Source organism: Microtus oregoni, unplaced genomic scaffold (genome assembly GCF_018167655.1).
Source record: "Microtus oregoni isolate MIOR12 unplaced genomic scaffold, Mior012 000045F_ref0000178, whole genome shotgun sequence".
In the NCBI taxonomy this organism is placed as follows: Eukaryota; Metazoa; Chordata; class Mammalia; order Rodentia; family Cricetidae; genus Microtus; species Microtus oregoni.
This window is the reverse complement of record NW_024543219.1, coordinates 12944798-12961273: the sequence shown is the minus strand read 5'-3', so window position 1 is coordinate 12961273 and position 16476 is coordinate 12944798. Positions and strand designations below refer to the sequence as shown.

Below are 16476 nucleotides of genomic sequence, written 5' to 3'. Positions count from 1 at the left end.
TCATCTTCAGAACATTTCATCTGTCCCCTTGTCAGTTTCTGTAGTGGCGAAGCTGGGTGCCATCCAGGAGAGCAACCCATCTGAGACAGCTGCTGCTTGACATCTCAGCATCGTTACTTGTGGAATAACTTAAACCCAAAACTAACACAGACATTTTATAAAAGTCAGGAGATTCACATCTGTAATTTTAGTCTCAAGCCAAGTGGATCTGACAGGAGTCGTCTCGGGGCCTGTCACATGGCTCCATCAAAACCAGACAGCAACTGTAAGGTGACATCACTTAAGTAGGTGTCCTAGCACACGCAAGGGTCCATGGCAGGGTCTGCACTGGGCTCACATACTCTTCTGCGTTTTCTTTTTCATTTCTACATGTCTAACTATACAAGCCACCCTCAGGTCTGCCCAAGAGTTTCTGTTCACATAAAGTGATGTCCAGAAATGAGTTCAGACAGAACAACAGACTCTGACTTGTTTTGTTTATGATGCCGGGCAAAGAAAACAATGACAATAAACAGGAACAAATTTAACCAGACATTTCCCTTCTAGCTTCCTCACATACGCATTTCAAAAACCGCTGTTTAGAGAAGAGAGTAATTCGGACAGATCCTTTATGGCAACATTTTCCTTTAAACGCTTTCTCAGAGGATGACTCTCAAAATGTACCTGCCGCTCCCTCGCACACCTGTCCGGGCAGTGCACCATTGATATCTATCATACAGCATTCATCTTGTGCTTAACAGCTCTTCGACCACGGCCAAGTGAGAGACCAGCAAGGCGATCCATGTTTGTTACAGCAAGTAGTCAGGACTTCATGACTGAGTATCTGTCCCAAGGCCGTGCATGGCCAGAATTGCTGAACACATTATCAGGACCTCTTTTAACACCTTGTGACCACCACCACTTGTTAAGAAAAGCCAGCTCACTGCTTGAAAGGACCTAACAAAGAACATTTCCAAGCCCTGTCTACTGGCTATTGTCCTGATCTGAACCACAAGAGCCCCACAAATTCCATATAATAGGAACAGGTGGCTCTTGAGAGCGTCATTCAGGTAAGGTCGGACACTTAGAGCTTGCCCACACCCTACTGCAGCCAGGGCAGCCAAGCACAGCGTGTGTTCCAGGATGTCTCTGAGTCTGAAACACTCAAGTTTGCCTTGACCAATCTGCCAGCCTGTTTTCTTCTTTCTAGCCTTAGAAATGGGTTATGTACTTCTAATTCTTAACTTAGCTTCTCAATAAGAAAATGAGAATAAGAGTCCCAGCAAGGCACCGGCAGGCCAATTTACTGATTAGGGAATTGGCTCTTGTTTTCATTAAAGCATTCCATCTAAATGTCAAATGCAACAATAACACATAAATGACCATTCAAAAGGACCACAATTGGAGCTTACACTGATAATTAGATGATTTTTTTTTTGTTAATTAAGAAGAATTGGGCGCTTTAGCCTCTCCTGGCTTCTTGATTACATTTGATTGAATCGCCACACGATTTCAGACAAGTTATCAAGCTCTACATCCCAGTGCCCATTCTCTTCATCGCTGTCCTTTCCCTGAATGCCAAGCCGTCCCAGCCTGCCTCTGCGAGTGTCGGAACCTGGGGGAACCTGGGGAGAGAGGTGTGGAGTTCGGACAATTGATTTGCTGCGGTCTGGAATCACACATCAGGCCTGGGGCTTTTGACTTGGCATTGCATTTATCCTGTACTGTTCTTCCCTACCCCAGAAAAACGGGGCTTTCATAACTGCTCTTGACACATCTACTTAAATACTGTCAATCTGTCCTGCAATAAGAGATTTCCCCAGGCTCAGGGTTCCTGGCATCACTCAGTCCCCAGGGCAGAGGGAGAATTTGAAGATCCTCATTTCTTGCTGGATAAAGATAGAGAAGGTTAAGAAGAGCCTTCAGATCCTGGCAGCAAAGAAAAGAGGCCCTGCAGGCCGCTGGGGCTGGGCTAAGCTCAGGTGCCAGCCCTGATCACGAGGTTGAGGGTTCCCTTTCTTCTCCTTTACCCGTCCTACAAACCATGAAGGTATCTGTTCATTTATTCACTTAACACAGTTTCTTAAACCGGACCACCCCGTATGAGGTCCTGTAACTGAATGTGGGAGCTGCCAAAAGGTTTGGTAGCATTAAAAGTTTTTTCAACATACAAAGGCCAAAACAATTCAAAATCAAAGAGGGAACACATTGGAAGTGTTTCTGGCAACACTCAGTCATGTTGCATCAAACGACTTCACTGTGGTCTTGGTTCTGAGGACACAACAGCAGCAACACATCACACACACTACCACACCACACTATACCAACAAACACTGCCCAGAACACCCAGCTCAGATCAGAGCATTTTCACTGTTCACACACGCTTTCCTGCTCTTACAGAGTGTAATGGTTTACAGAAAATAAGACTTCTAATATTTCTTCTTCTTTCTTCTTCTCCTTCTCCTCCTTCTCCTCCTCCTCCTTCTTCTCCTTCTATTCTTCTCCTTCTCGTTCTTCTTCTTCTTCTTTCCCCTTTTCCTTCTTCTTCCTTCTTTTAATGGAGACAGCGATTCACTGTGTATCCCTGGCTGTCCTGAAACTCACTCTGTAGACCAAGCTGGCCTCAAACTCACAGAGATCCGCCTGCCTCTGCCTCCTAAGTGCTGGGATTAAAGGTGCACACCACCACTGCCCATTTTGGGGAAGGGGAGGAGGGTTAATACAGGCATTCTTAGACAAATGTTTTGAACCCTAAACAACTATACTTTCTCTTGTAATCATTCTCACCTTTCTGAAACAGGGGATGGGGTGCAGCCAGGGCCTCTCTGAACATAAAACCCGTGATATACTTTCCCTTAATCCAGAAACACGGTTGTTGAAAGCACAGTGATTCTCAATCAGAAACCAAAAGCATTCTAGACCCAGGGATCAGCAGTGCTGGCACCTCCTAGGACCTTGATAGAAAGGTTGACTCTTTTTGTTTTGTTTTGTTTTTGAGACAGGGTTTCTCTGTAGCTTTAGAGTCTCTCCTAGAACTAGCTCTTGTAGACCAGGCTGGCCTCGAACTCACAGAGATCCGCCTGCCTCTGCCTTCTGAGTGCTGGGATTAAAGGCATACACCACTACCGCCTGGTGAAAAGTTGACTCTTAAACCTTTCTCAGGCCTACTGAATCAGGATCTGTATCTTCTCAAGGCACAGGGGGTGTGTGCTCACATTCTAGGTCAAGATAGACTAATTACACGCCCAGCTTTGGCTTGCTGTCTTGATACTTTGTTCTGTTGATGTTGGGTTTAGACAGCAAGCAAAGTCAACATATGCTGCTGAAGTGTGAAGAACTTGGGAATTCAACTGGAATTCATGTGGTCCTTTGGTGCCCCCGTCCTCCTCACTAATAGCTATCAAGAGCAACACCATGGGATTGCCTGCAGGGAAATTATTTAATATAAACTGATGTGTTTAGAAATTTTAAGTGCCACAGAACTGTTATACCAGTCAGAGTAAGATTAACCTAGAGAAACCAAAACTGGTTACGGAAGAATAAACTCAAAGTACTCGCTAATCTAAAGGCATTCATCCTTAGGGAACATTTTCCACATAGAACATTGGCATGAACAGTAGCTCTGATACTGTGTTTCAAGGGTCACAACAATGGCAGTTTCCACATTTGGGCTGTACACTAACAAACTGCCTGTTCCGCTCTGTTTTCTTTGCTAGTCTTTCATCTTGGCCTTTACTTACCTCCAACATGTTTCAGAGGGCTCTGATACTGGGTCTGAACTGTCTCCTGCTTCCTAAACAAAAGCCCTGCCACTGAGTTACATCCCCAAATCAACCTTCCATGTATTTTTAAGTGTTCAGTTTTCATATTTATTTTGGAGGGTTACAGTAAATGACTCACTTCCTGTCCCATTAAACATTAGCGTCCAGGACTTACAGAACCGTGTCTGTCCTAGCATTTATAAGCAATTATGACTGACTAAAGTTCTAATTGCTTCCATTATAGACTGAAATTCAGGTGAGATCCTGTTCCAAATCTGGGTGACATCTGGTTCCTCATAAGCAAAGGAAAGGGTTAGAGAGGATGAATTCACCAGACATTTATTGGATATCCATAAATGTCTCTAAAGGCTCTAAAAGCTGAAGACAGTGTTAACGAGGCCATGCAGATCAGTAGATGGTCTCCCAGCCCCTCCCAGCAATGACCTTTCAGGATGCTCTTAGCACACCGATACAGGGAAGGTTTTTCCAAATAAGTCTATCTTTTTTTGGACATGGTATTATTTGCCTGGCCATTTTTATTCCTCTGTACCATTGAAAGCTGGCCTGGTAACATGCATAGAATGGCCAAATGGAGAAGGAGAGCAAAGCAGCTTCCGCCCTCACTGGGATGGATGCTGGAGAAGACTAAGTGTACTAACTGTATGTTCCTCCTGTTCCTACTGGTCCCAGTGCTCTCGTTTCTCCAACACATTTCGGCTCCTGTGATGTCACGAATAAAGCCTTTCTGCTCTGTTTCCTCCTCTTGCCCTAGGCTGGGGATATTGTGCCGTCATTCCTCCAAATGCACAGCCTTTCCCACCTGAAAGCCACTTTTCTTGGGTCTTTAGTCTCTGAAGAACAGGTCACATGGCAGGGAAAATCACGGTATCAGCTCTCATTTGCTATGCTGATTTCAGGTTAGGTACTTAATATGTCTACACAGTGCTCCATTTAATCTCCATGCACTGCCTGACAAGGTAGGTTATATTAACTCTTTCCCTGCACTCCCATGTCACAGATAAGAAATTTAGGAGCAGAGGGGATAAGGAACAAAGATGAGGCAGTGAGGAAGTGACAAGAGTCGGGGTTTAAAGTTCTGTGATTTTCTGGCCTATGTTCTTAAGCCCACTGCAAACTGTTTCTCATGACACAAAGAACCTTAGGGTTAGACCATCCATCCATCCATCCATCCATCCATCCATCCACCTGTCCATCCATCCATCCATCCAACCATCCATCCATGCATCCATCCACCCATCCATCCACCCATATTGGCTAAGCATCAGCCTTGTGCTAGTCGGATGTTAAAAGGGATGTTGGTAAAGGCCCGCTATAATAATATATGAGAAAATGCCTTTTCAAATGGATTAAGTATTGGTTTCCTATAAAATAGTTTAAGTTTAATTTATTTATTCACTCATTCAACACATAGTATTTTAAATTTTTTTAAATATATCATTGTGTGTGCACATGCGTGTGTGTGTGTGTGTGTGTGTGTGTGTGTGTGTGTGTGTGTGTGAGTAGAGGCTTCCCAGAAGGCCAGAAGAAAGCATCAGACCCTCTGGAGCTGGGTTTACAGGCAGAATGGAGCTACCTGTCTGCAGCAGCAACAGGGACTCTGTTGAGCCATGTCCTCAGCCCCACAAATAGCATTTCATATCCTTTATTAAGTCATCTCCTTCAATCATTTGGGAGCCCACAGTACCTCGGAGCCTTAAGGCAGCATTAATATTCTAAGTAACACTTTGCATGGAGGTTGCTGAAGGAGGTAAAAAAAAAAATTAGGTGATTTCAATTTCAATTAATTTGCCACAGCTTCTCAAGAACTAATAAGAATTTCTGAGGAGACAGAAATACACCCTGAATCATGACCCTCCCTTTTAAGGACGATGAATTAGGGAAGCGTGTGAAAGTCAAGTAAACCTATCTCCTTTGCCTCTGTGATAATGTTCATCTTCGTTTCCTCGGCTGCAAGTGCCCTTCCGTGCAATTCTTTAAAATCTATGGCTGCAAGGAGCAGAGACTCCCGTAGTTTGCATTAGGCGTCGCCTACCCAACCACCCAGAAAGTCTCTCATTGCACTTGAGTTTTCCCCAAATGGTTCACAAACTTCATGGGTCTGCTCGTGTGGGTGTTGAGGGCTGAGCTAGGCAAGCAGCTACATAGAAGAAGCCAAACCAGGATCCTTTATTTTAAATTAAATTCCGGAGGAGCACCAGAATTAAGAAACACAACCCTCAAACGATAAGATAACCATAATGTTTTCATGAAGGAGAAGTCGTGCCTCAGAGATGGTTTCCCTCAAAGTGAACATTCTGACTCACCAGGTAGCAGATGGTGTCGGGGTAGAGATTTACATTCCTTGGTCAAGCCCTCAAGAAAATCAGTAGAGAGCCATGTCAAGGCTTTACTGAGAAGTCGATGTTGACATTTATATGCCCAATGCAGGCAGTACTCGCAGAATTTTAATGATGGCGCTACATTTTATTTAAACGCTTCAGCCAAAAACATTATTTTTAGAAGGCTAGAGGTTGTCAGTAACAGTGTAATCTGCCTCTCTCATTTATTTATTCCTGAGTTGTCACAAATGGTGACCCATAGGCTGGGAGTGGGGCTCAGAGCAGAGCCCTCACCTTGCAAGGTTCTAGGTGTGAGTCGCCAACATTAGACAAATATCTATGATTAAGTATAGCATCTAATCTGCCCCTTCTAGCCATTTTATCAGTTAAGGCATCAAAGACCTCAGATATTACAATTGTCCAAGGTCACTCAGAAAACTGGACCCTGAAGCCAAACCAGGGACACCTGTGTTTGGGCCTTCCTCCAAGGTCACCACACACCTTTGGTCATATCAATGCCATTTAAACAAACAAACAAAACAGGAAACAAAACAGAGAACAGGCTTCTGATCTAACGTGGCTAATATCTGCCTTGGCGAAGCTGTATCTTGCAGGACTCCCGTGCTGAGGTGTGCACATTGAAACCACGCATGAAGCAGAACCTGAACTGGGATGGTAAAGCTAGCTGTCTGGCCCTGGGATTTCCGGAACCAGTCCTGTCTGGTCTTTATTGCCTGGGATTTCACAGGGGCAGCAGACACTTTGTATCTGTACTGCTTGTGTTAGCTTCCCGCTGCCACCTGGTACCTAACTGGTCAGAGGACCCTCCTACTTTGGACCCTCGTCAGACTGTCAGTCAGCACTGTCTAGGCACTAACACGGGCGATGCCTTCATTCAGGTGGCCTCCCACAGAAGACTTCTGCATTGTACTCCATCTATTACCCAGTCGGAATGATATTTATTTAACTTGGATATTTTCTGTGGACGTGCACTCGGTGGCAGTGTATGCTTAGGGCTTCTGTATGTAGACTAGAATTGGCCACCATTCATCTATATCTTACGGATAGTGAGCTATACCTCACAGAGGTGGTGTTTCCAGAAATAAGCTATAATGAAGTGCAGGCAGGAGGGCAACCTTCAGGCCAATGCAGCTCCCCATAGCTGGACTTTCAGTAGCAACTTAGCCTGATTAACAGTTTGAGAAGACAATTCCCGGACGTGTTCAGCTTCTTGCTCTTAAGCCACACAGGGCCATCCAGAAATACAGAGCCTTGGGGAAGGAGAGAGGCACACGGCTCTTTTCTTGGTCACTTTGAGGCTGCTTTTACGAATGAAAACCTAAGATAGGAACATAAATACCCTATGTGCTTTATTCTTTCCTTAAGGAAAAAAAAATGACAAGCCTTTAAAACAAGCCTTTGTACTGACTGGTTTCAACATCTGTTCAGGAAACTTTGAAAACTGGAAAGAGGCTTGCGTGTGGCCAGGGAGCACGAGGAAGGGAGAACTGGGGCACCCAGAGGACCCCAGAATTGGCTGCTTCCAGGTGAGCGCTTCGAGAGCGTTTTCAGTGGGCAACTGCCCCCCAACAGCCTGCCATTTGCCTGTTCTCTCAGCTCCTTAGAGTGAGCTGTGGGACAAAGAAATGACAGAATCACTCCAGAAGTCAAAATTATGCGGCTCTCTAGGGACAGTGAAGCAAGGACCAGGACAACACAAATCTCTTTACCTTTCTGTCCACAGACACACCTGGACAGAAAGAAAACAGTCAACGAACACAGCATTTGCTTGCAAGATGCCCACTTTCTCTGAGCGTGGGCAGCACTCACTCCCAGAGAACAGGTCAACCAAGCAACCACGCTTACCTTAACTTTGGAATGTATAGCTCAGATCCACATCTTGGTACTGACTGGCCTGACTCACGGTCCATACGTCCCCAAAGGGAGGGCACTCCTGAGAAGCAGGGACTTTTGAAGCTTAGCTACGAATGCGTTGAGCTTCTTCAGTTTGCAGCTATGTTCCCATAGGTAGCGGTACAATGTGGCCTCCCTTTCCTTTCTCGTTCTTTCTTCTTTCAGTCCTTCTTCCCTTGCGCACGCCACCCCCGCCCCCACGATTTATTGTTCTTGCAGTGAACTCTGGCTTTCGGGTTAATATTTGTATGTGACATTCAGTTGAGGCGCTAAAAATGATACCACTAAACTTAGCAGAGCTAACGACAGTGTCACGAGCATAAAATAACATCTTGAAGAACGGTACGCACGTGGGAGCAGCTTTCTCACAGCCCAGCTCCCGAAGACCCAGCAACTACAGACAATCCCTCCAAATGCTGAAGCGCTCTCTTATCTTGAGGAGTCTCCCAGCCCAGCCAGTGGATGCAGATCCATCCAGACCAGGCTGGACCACTTGTGTGTCAGCACGCTCTCTCTTTCTCTCCTTCTGGCCATATTTGGGAAGACCACATTCTATGCATTTACAAGAACAGCCAGGAGAGGCCAGACCAAAACATTATATAATGGAGCTTTCTACAACAGAAAACAAAATTCCCTTCGATCGTCCCAACATATGGAGATCTGCTATACACACTAGAAAAAAAATCACCGCCAGGAATGCTTTCCATAAATTCTCTCCAACGTGTTCCAGCTTATGAATGAAGAGAGAATCTCAGGAGATGAGGACTGGAATCTCAGATTTTAAGAGTTCCTGCTGGTGAAGATTAACGAGCTAAATCCACACAATCTATACTACAAATCACAAGTTTAGTCAATGGGGAATGATTTGACTCAAACAGATGGTTTCTGGCAGCTTCTTAGGAATGTAAGCACGAAGTGCAACGTCCATCTCAGTGGTATGTTTTCTGTCAGCGTGGAGGCTGACAGCCGACAAGGACAATCAGCTCCATTTCCTCCTAACTCCCATCTGTCCCTCTGAAGGAAGCTGATGTTCCAGCTGTGGCAGTGTTCGTGAGCCTCTGGCACCCACGGAGGCTAATCAGACTGTCTTGGGAACCTAGGACTGACGGGTAGCTCTTGACTTTGGTGCTGGATGGGGCTTTGTGTTGTTTTGTTTTGAGTCTGCAGGGGAAAATAGCCCCAGAGTTGCATGACCCTGCTTCCACTGTGGAAACATGGCTAGGGCTGGTAATGTGCCTCATAGTTACCAAATCCCTTCAAACAAAGAGGCTTCCAAAAGAATCCCACCAAGTGTGAGGAAGCCACAAATGCAGGGAGGATGGTTTTATATGGCCCGGAATCGAGGTGACAAACAGCTGGGCCTGGTGGGCCTCGGACAGTGAGGGGATGAGTTCGTGCACTGGAGGATGGGTGTGCGTGCGTGAGTGTGTGTGTGTGTGAGTGCATGCATATGTCTGCCTGTCTATGTGTGTGTTCAAAGGAAAAGGACTGGATATGACCTCATGAATCTGTAGCAATCTGTAACTCTAGTAGTTGGGAGGTTGAGATAGACCATAAGAGTTCTAGGGCAGCTTGGGCTACACTGAGAATTTGTCTCACCCCTCACCCCATGTACATCTCTTATTTCATCTTGTAGAATTCCCCACCTTCCAAGAATTCTACCTTCCCTAAGGCCTGGACCAGCATTTCTTGCCCATATCCTTTTCTTTCTAAAAACTGAGCAGCACGGAGCTATCCTTCCCCTAATAAACCCCAATAGTTTCTAAGTTATCCCCGTGTTCCTTTCCTCAGGACCCCCTCATCCACCTTTCTGCTAGAGACCCTTCCTTCCCTCCTTCCTCCCACAAGCTCCTCCCTACCTTCTGCTTCCTATGCCTTGTAAAGAGGGTGAGAGTGCTGGCCCCGGACTCACTGAGTGACAGAAAGGAAAGTTTCCCTCTCCCAGTCCCAGGCTCACCCCCACCTCCTGCTTCCAGATTCCAGGTAATATTTACTAATTTTCAATCCTTTTTTACTGCACGAAGGAGGCCAGAGTCCTTCTGCTCAGAGAGCAGATTCTGGCAAGGGGTTCTCTCTAAAGTGCAGAGTGCAGATTCCGGCAAGGAGTTCTCCCAGCTTTGGCTCACCCCATCTAATCAGCTCACTGGCCTTGCCACCCTCAGGATCATGGTGCTGAGCGCTGATCCTCTTACTTTCTGGGCTGGAGACTTGCCCGCCTTGAAAACAGAACAAAACAGAGAGGATCCTGGGAGAAATCAACCTCGGGCCTTTGGAAATGCTAGGGAGTCCCCGGGAGTCTATGCCTACTCAGAACTACACAGAGAGCGCTAACCCACTGCCCTTTTTAATAAGATGCATTATTGTTCCTGGGAACACTCTGAACTCTTGGGGCTGGTCACACTTCTGTGCCCCGAACCTGTATGCTAATGGGTGACATCCTGCTTCTTAAGGGGTGATTTTGATAAATTTACACAATACTTCTCCACTTACTACTCATTAAACTTTATTCCTGTTTGATAATGGACCTCAAAGTCAAAACATTAACAGCTACCTTTCCTTACTTTTTATTGTTCCTCTAAAAGCCAGATCAAGATTTAATATGTCACTGGAGCAACGCTTGAGGGGTTCCTGGTATTTCTGGGTCTTTACTTCTTTTTATTATTATCATTATTATTAATTTATGTGCATGTGTATGCATCTGTGCACATGACCATTGAGGTCAGAGAGGCACTGGTTCCCGGATGCTGGAGTTCCAGGCAGCTGTGAGCTGCCTGATGTGGGGGCTGGGAATTGAACTCGGGCTGTCTACAAGAGCAACATTTGCTCTTAACCACTGAGCCATTTTTTTCCCCAGTCAAATACCGGTCTTTCAAGATCTTATAAGGGACTTCTAATTTTTATTAGAATTGTATACACGCATATGTGTTTTGATCAAATCTATTCCTCCCCCCCCCCAACAGGAAAGACTAAATGCAAGCCTTAATGTCCCAGGATGAGGATGGAGCAGATTTGGGAGCATGAGATTGTGACTTGTGTTTTCTATACCTTGCTCCTTAGACAACTTAGTAGAAGGCCTCTCACAGCCCATACGACTTGACTCACTGCAGCAGAGGGTGGAGGCCTGACCCCTCCATAGGCTCGTGCTCTGCAGGTGCTGGCTGCTAGCTGTGGTGCTGTCCTCAGCACCATGATGGCTTTAAGCAGTGGGATCTATGGCGGAAAGAGGCCATTGGGTGAGGCTGTGGGGGTGACAGCCAGTCCTTGCTGAGTCAGTCCCCTTGCTTCATCCTTGTGCCTTGAACAAGACTCACTCCATGCTCCCATCACTCCTCCCCACCCTGCCACGATGGATTGCACCTTCTGAAACCAGGAGGGCCCCCAATTCCTTTCTTCCTTACGTTTTTGTCACATAGATGAGAAACGCAATATAATCCTATATGAAAAGACTTTGGGGACTGGAGAGATGGTTCAGTGGTTAAGAGCATTAGCTGCTCTTCCAGGGGACCTGGGTTCAATTCCCAGCACCCTCTATAACACCAGTTCTAGGGGATCTAACATCCTCTTCTGGCCTCTGTGGGCATCCATCACATGGTATATTGGCACACATGCAAGCAAAACACCCATACATACAAAATAAATTTTTTTAAAAGTTTTAATGACTATGGAGGGATGGATATACCCAAGTTTTAAGAGAATGTACTTAAGGTCTTATTCCTATAATTCAATGCTTTAAATGGCTGTCCCAGTGATCACATTTCCATTCTGAGCAGGTCAACTGAAAGATTTTCTAATAAAACTTATCCTATTTTATCTAAGAATAAAGGTGATTTAGTAGTTAAATAATAGCCATGAATATACCTTTAGCTATCAATCAAGAACATCTTGTTGGGGGCTAGAGAGATGGCTCAGCTGTTAAGAACATTGGCTGCTCTTTCAGAGAACAGAGGTTCAAGCCACAACATCCAAATGGCCACTACCTTCTGTGACTGGCTCCAAGGGATCCAATGCCCTCTCCTGGCCTCTGTAGGCACTGCACACATGTGGTGTTCAAACACACCCAAGAGCACCCACACACAAAATAAATAACTCTAAAGACAACAGCAAAGCAAAAGTCACTGTGTTGTTTATATCTAAATCGAGTATCTAAGATGCCATGCATATCCTTATGATTCCCTTTATATGACATTGCATGTGGGTTGTCTCTCATCATCTTATTGATGAGCATGGCCCCTAGTGTAGCACAAGAGACATGTGTGGGCTCTAACAGGGCCACACAGTGGGTCTTTAGGTCACTTGAGGGTGTTCTTCTTGGGAGTGACTAGTGTGGTTTCCATGACGTCCTAGGTATGGTGTGGGATCATGATCTGTTTATATTTTAAATAAACTCTGATTGGCCAGTAGCCAGGCAGGAAGTATAGGTGGGACAACCAGACAGGAAGTAGAGGCAGGTCAAGGAGAACAGGAGAATTCTGGGAAGAGGATGCAGTCCTGACCCTATCACAGAAGAAGCAAGATGTGACTACCTCGCTGAAAAAAAGATACTGAGCCATGTGGCTAACATAGACAAGAATAATGGGCTAATATATGTTATAAGAGTTAATACGAAGCCTGAGCTAATGGGGCAATCAGTTTATAACTAATGTAGACCTCTGTGTGATTTTCTTTGGGACTTAACAGCTGTGGGAACTGGACACCCAGAGATACACAGAAAACCTCAGACAACACGAGGTAGTTCCCATTGAAGCTTGTCATAGAAGCCTGAGCCTGGCCTTGCCCAGTTCCTCTCACTTCCCTACTGTCCTGTGGCTACTTGCTCCCACAGTTCTGAAATGCCATCTGCTATGAGGTGGCACAGACAAGTGCTTCCTTCCCACATTTGACCCCATGCAGGTGCCAAGCCCTTGGGCTCCCCAAACTGGGGGTTGAGTGAATCTCCTTCTTTTTATTTAAATAAACTTAGCCTGTCTCACATACCTTCACTGGTAATGAAAAACTGACTGGTACCAGGCTGATCAAACCAGATGAGCGCCCAAAGCAATCTGTTATAAAAACTTTCAGCTGTGGGAACTGAGCTAGCTCTGCGGGTAGAAGCATTTGCTCACAATTCCGAGGTCCTAACTCCTGAATCCTATGCCTTTCCAGGAACGAATTGTCTCCAGAGAGCTGTCCCCTGACCTACATTTGTGTATGTCACCAAAAAAAAAAAACAACCAACCAAAAAAAAAAAAAAACAAAAAAAAAAGTTTAGTTCCTTGTGGGTCTTGCTGAGGAGTGTTTCAGCAACGTTGGCTGAAACTTTCAAAGCAGCCCGGTTTGATCATTCGTTCTGCTCCCTAGCTGTCGTGATGGGATCTGTTGATGACAACGGACCAAACACTTGGACCTTGGGAACCTGTTGGAGGCCTCCTACCATCTTGCTTCTTCTTTAAACATTTAAAAATGGCTGTTCTTCCTCTTTCCAGAGTTTCACTGTGTCCTCGACTGGTCTGAACCCAACATTCTCCTACCTCAGTTTCCCATGCTTCCTTATGCCATGGCTTTTTCTTTATTGGCTTAAATGTCATTGAACCTAACAGGTGGGAGAAAGTGGCAGAGGCGGGGTGATCTCTGTGAGTTCAAGGCCAACCTGGTCTACATAGCAAGTTCCAGGCCAGCCAGAACCACAAAGTGAAATTCTATCTCAAAAAAGCAGACTAAACCAAAACAAAATGCACAAAACAGTAACACAAACCAAAAATCTGGGCATGGAAACATGAGCTTGTAATCTCGGGAATAGGGAGAGAGAAAGAGACATGCAGGTTTCTGGGACTTCCTGGTCAGTTAGCTTAGCTTACTTGGTGAATTCCAGGCCAGGGATATGCACTCTCAAATCACAAGGTGGATGGCACCTGAGGAACAATGACGAAGATGTCCCCTGTCCTCCAGGGCATGTGCACACCCACATACAAGAACAGGGCCATATGCGTAGTCCCCTCTCTGGCTCGGTCTCGCTCAGATTTACATTCATCTGGCACCTGAAACTTAAATTTACATGCTTGATCTAGTTATCAGAGCTATGGATAAGCTACATTCATACTTCTTTTGACATCATAACCCGATACCTGGTCCCCTATGACCCTGAGATCTAACAAAAAACAAATGCAAATTGAAATGTTTTCCAGTTGTTGGCACAGGAGCTAGCATTGGAATAAGGCTCCAAATCTGGTGGACTAACAGAGCTTGTAAGACTGTATGGCTTCACACGAGTTTTAAGATGCCCCTGCTTTCTCATTCTCCCTGCAGGGCTAATCCAACACAAGCTACTGATTGCAGCCAGAACCTGTCCTATTTTTAAAGTATGGTAAGGGACGGGGACATGGCTATCTTTCTTGGTAGCTCATCTAGCGTTTAATAATCCTTGCTGTCATTAAAGTCTAAAAAAAATCTTCCCAGATGAGAAGGGGTGGCTCACCCTCATGACCAAAGGTATGCGGTGCCCACAGAGGTTTTGGCCTCCTTCAGGGCAGCAGGGTCTCTGACACAGGAGCCATTAGAAGACTTCTTGCTTACTATGGTGTTTTTCTGATTGCTCTTCCTCAAGCCCTAACAAACAAACACTAAGTGTTGTGAGGAAAAGCAGGGCCGCATAAAACCTTTGGACTCTGGCAAAGGAGAGAGAGATTTGTCAACGGCAGTGCTGGTCCTCTGAGAGATCCCCAGGCCATCTTTACAATGCGGTGTGTGTAGGGAAGACTAGTGCCATACCAAAAAAAAAAAAGTTTCCCCAAGGGGGAAGGAGGCTACAGCTAAAAATACATCATAGCAGCTGTTACAAATGCCTCTCACAGGAACACACCAATTACTTCATTAGCTATCTCTTTGAAAAACAAATGTGGGGTTAAGGAAACTGTGGGATTTTTCAGTTACTCTAGGCTGGTTAGATTTAGGGGAAGAATTTTTCCATGGTCAAAAATTATCTGTTGGTAAAAGACACAAAAATATTAATAAAATAATAATGTACAAGGATTAGGCTTTTCCAAATTTTCTAGTGTCCCACGAGACTTAGGGTGGGGACAACCCACGGCCCATGAGGTGAGCTGGGTCTTAGCTTCTGTCTCCGGCTCACTAGGCCTGGTTCTGAGTGATCTCTCTCCACCTTGCTTCTGGTACACTCTCGCAGGCTTGGAGGAATAAGCCCCAAATGCTTTGTAGCTTTGTAGGAAAATGTACAAGACAGTATTTGGGAAAGAAGGGCTGTGTGAGCCAAAGGGCCATCCTGAGACAGCCGGTCCTGCTGCCTATGGGGTAGATGCTAAGGGGATTTTTCCCTTAGACTTTTGGGGCTTCCAAAGGAACCCTTTACCTTAGACCTTCCCCCCTGCCACTGCCTCATTTACTATCAGTGCTTTATTTGAGATGTTGACTTGGCAGACCTAAGAGCCCTTTCATAGGTAGAAAAGCTCCCTCCATTCCCCAGGAAGGCAAAGAGCCACACTATGGCACCTGCGCACATGCATGAAAATGCAGGTGCCATCTCTCCCAAGTGAGCATCCTTCTTACCTTTTCCCTGTTTGTTTTCTTAAAGTTTCAGGCTGGCCTTGAGCTCACCAAGGAGCTGAGACTGGCTTCAAACCCACGTTCTTGTTTTCATTGTGCTGTCGCGGACGGCTTATGCCTTTTAGGCGTCAAGCTTGAAATAATTCTAGATTTATAAGAAACTGTGAGCATATTACAGTCAATTCTCATGGACCCATTACTCAGCTTTCCCCAGTCACATATCAGAACCACACCATCTCATCAATGGCAGGAGACGGACTAATCCAAGCCAATTAAACAGACTAACCAGATAACAAGCCTTACTCAGAGCCTGGCAATTTTTATATACACTCTTTTTTTGAATGAATTTGTGAATATCCCATGGCTTTTGATTACAAGTATCAATTCATATCACTATCTCCCTCTCCAGCCAAGATCCCACTTTCTTTTTTTCAAGCCTTCGGTATTGGAACCAATCTGTCAACAGAAGGCACAAAGAAGAAGAAAAAATAAACGTCACCACGAGGACCTGGCAGAAGCTGAGCCATCAGTCTCGCTGCTAAACGCTAGTGTGTTCTGAGGGACATTTTCCTGTTTAGTTTGGAAATTCATTGCTTTCATGAACGTCTGCCTGCGTGTGAGCCTAGGAACTTAAGCCCCACCGTTCAGCAAACATCTTTGCCGAGATGGGCACAGTCTTTAGGTCTAACGTCATTTCTTATTGAATTATAGTGGCTGCCTAGCAGAGGCATATGGAGGAGGATCCAGAGGCCACATCTGGGCTTAGCGAGAGGCAGCCATTATCTGGGAGGCTCTGCCCTGGGAGAGTGGTGTCCGGAGGCAGACCAAGAACTTTCCATCTCCAAAATCCCTGTGACTTTTTGAGCCGTACAGTGTTCTGGATGCTGGGAAAGTGGGATAAAGAAACAGGGTCCTTGTTCCTGAGGAGTCCCAGGAGCCGACAACCA

At 45.5% G+C, this 16476-nt stretch overlaps 1 protein-coding gene across 4 annotated transcripts in view; it reads right to left on the bottom strand.

Annotated features, from left to right (window-relative positions):
* Samd4a (sterile alpha motif domain containing 4A) overlaps window positions 1-16476 on the bottom strand; it is a 213697-nt gene that overhangs the window by 55539 nt on the left and 141682 nt on the right. Inside the window, exon 1 of one of the 4 annotated variants that reach the window (XM_041633957.1) lies at window positions 2378-2395. The exons of the other annotated variants lie outside the window; for them this stretch is intronic. The gene's annotated coding sequence lies outside the window, so the exon portion shown is untranslated. Of the gene's footprint in view, window positions 1-2377; window positions 2396-16476 lie in introns of those variants that run through there. 4 annotated transcript variants of the gene reach the window in all.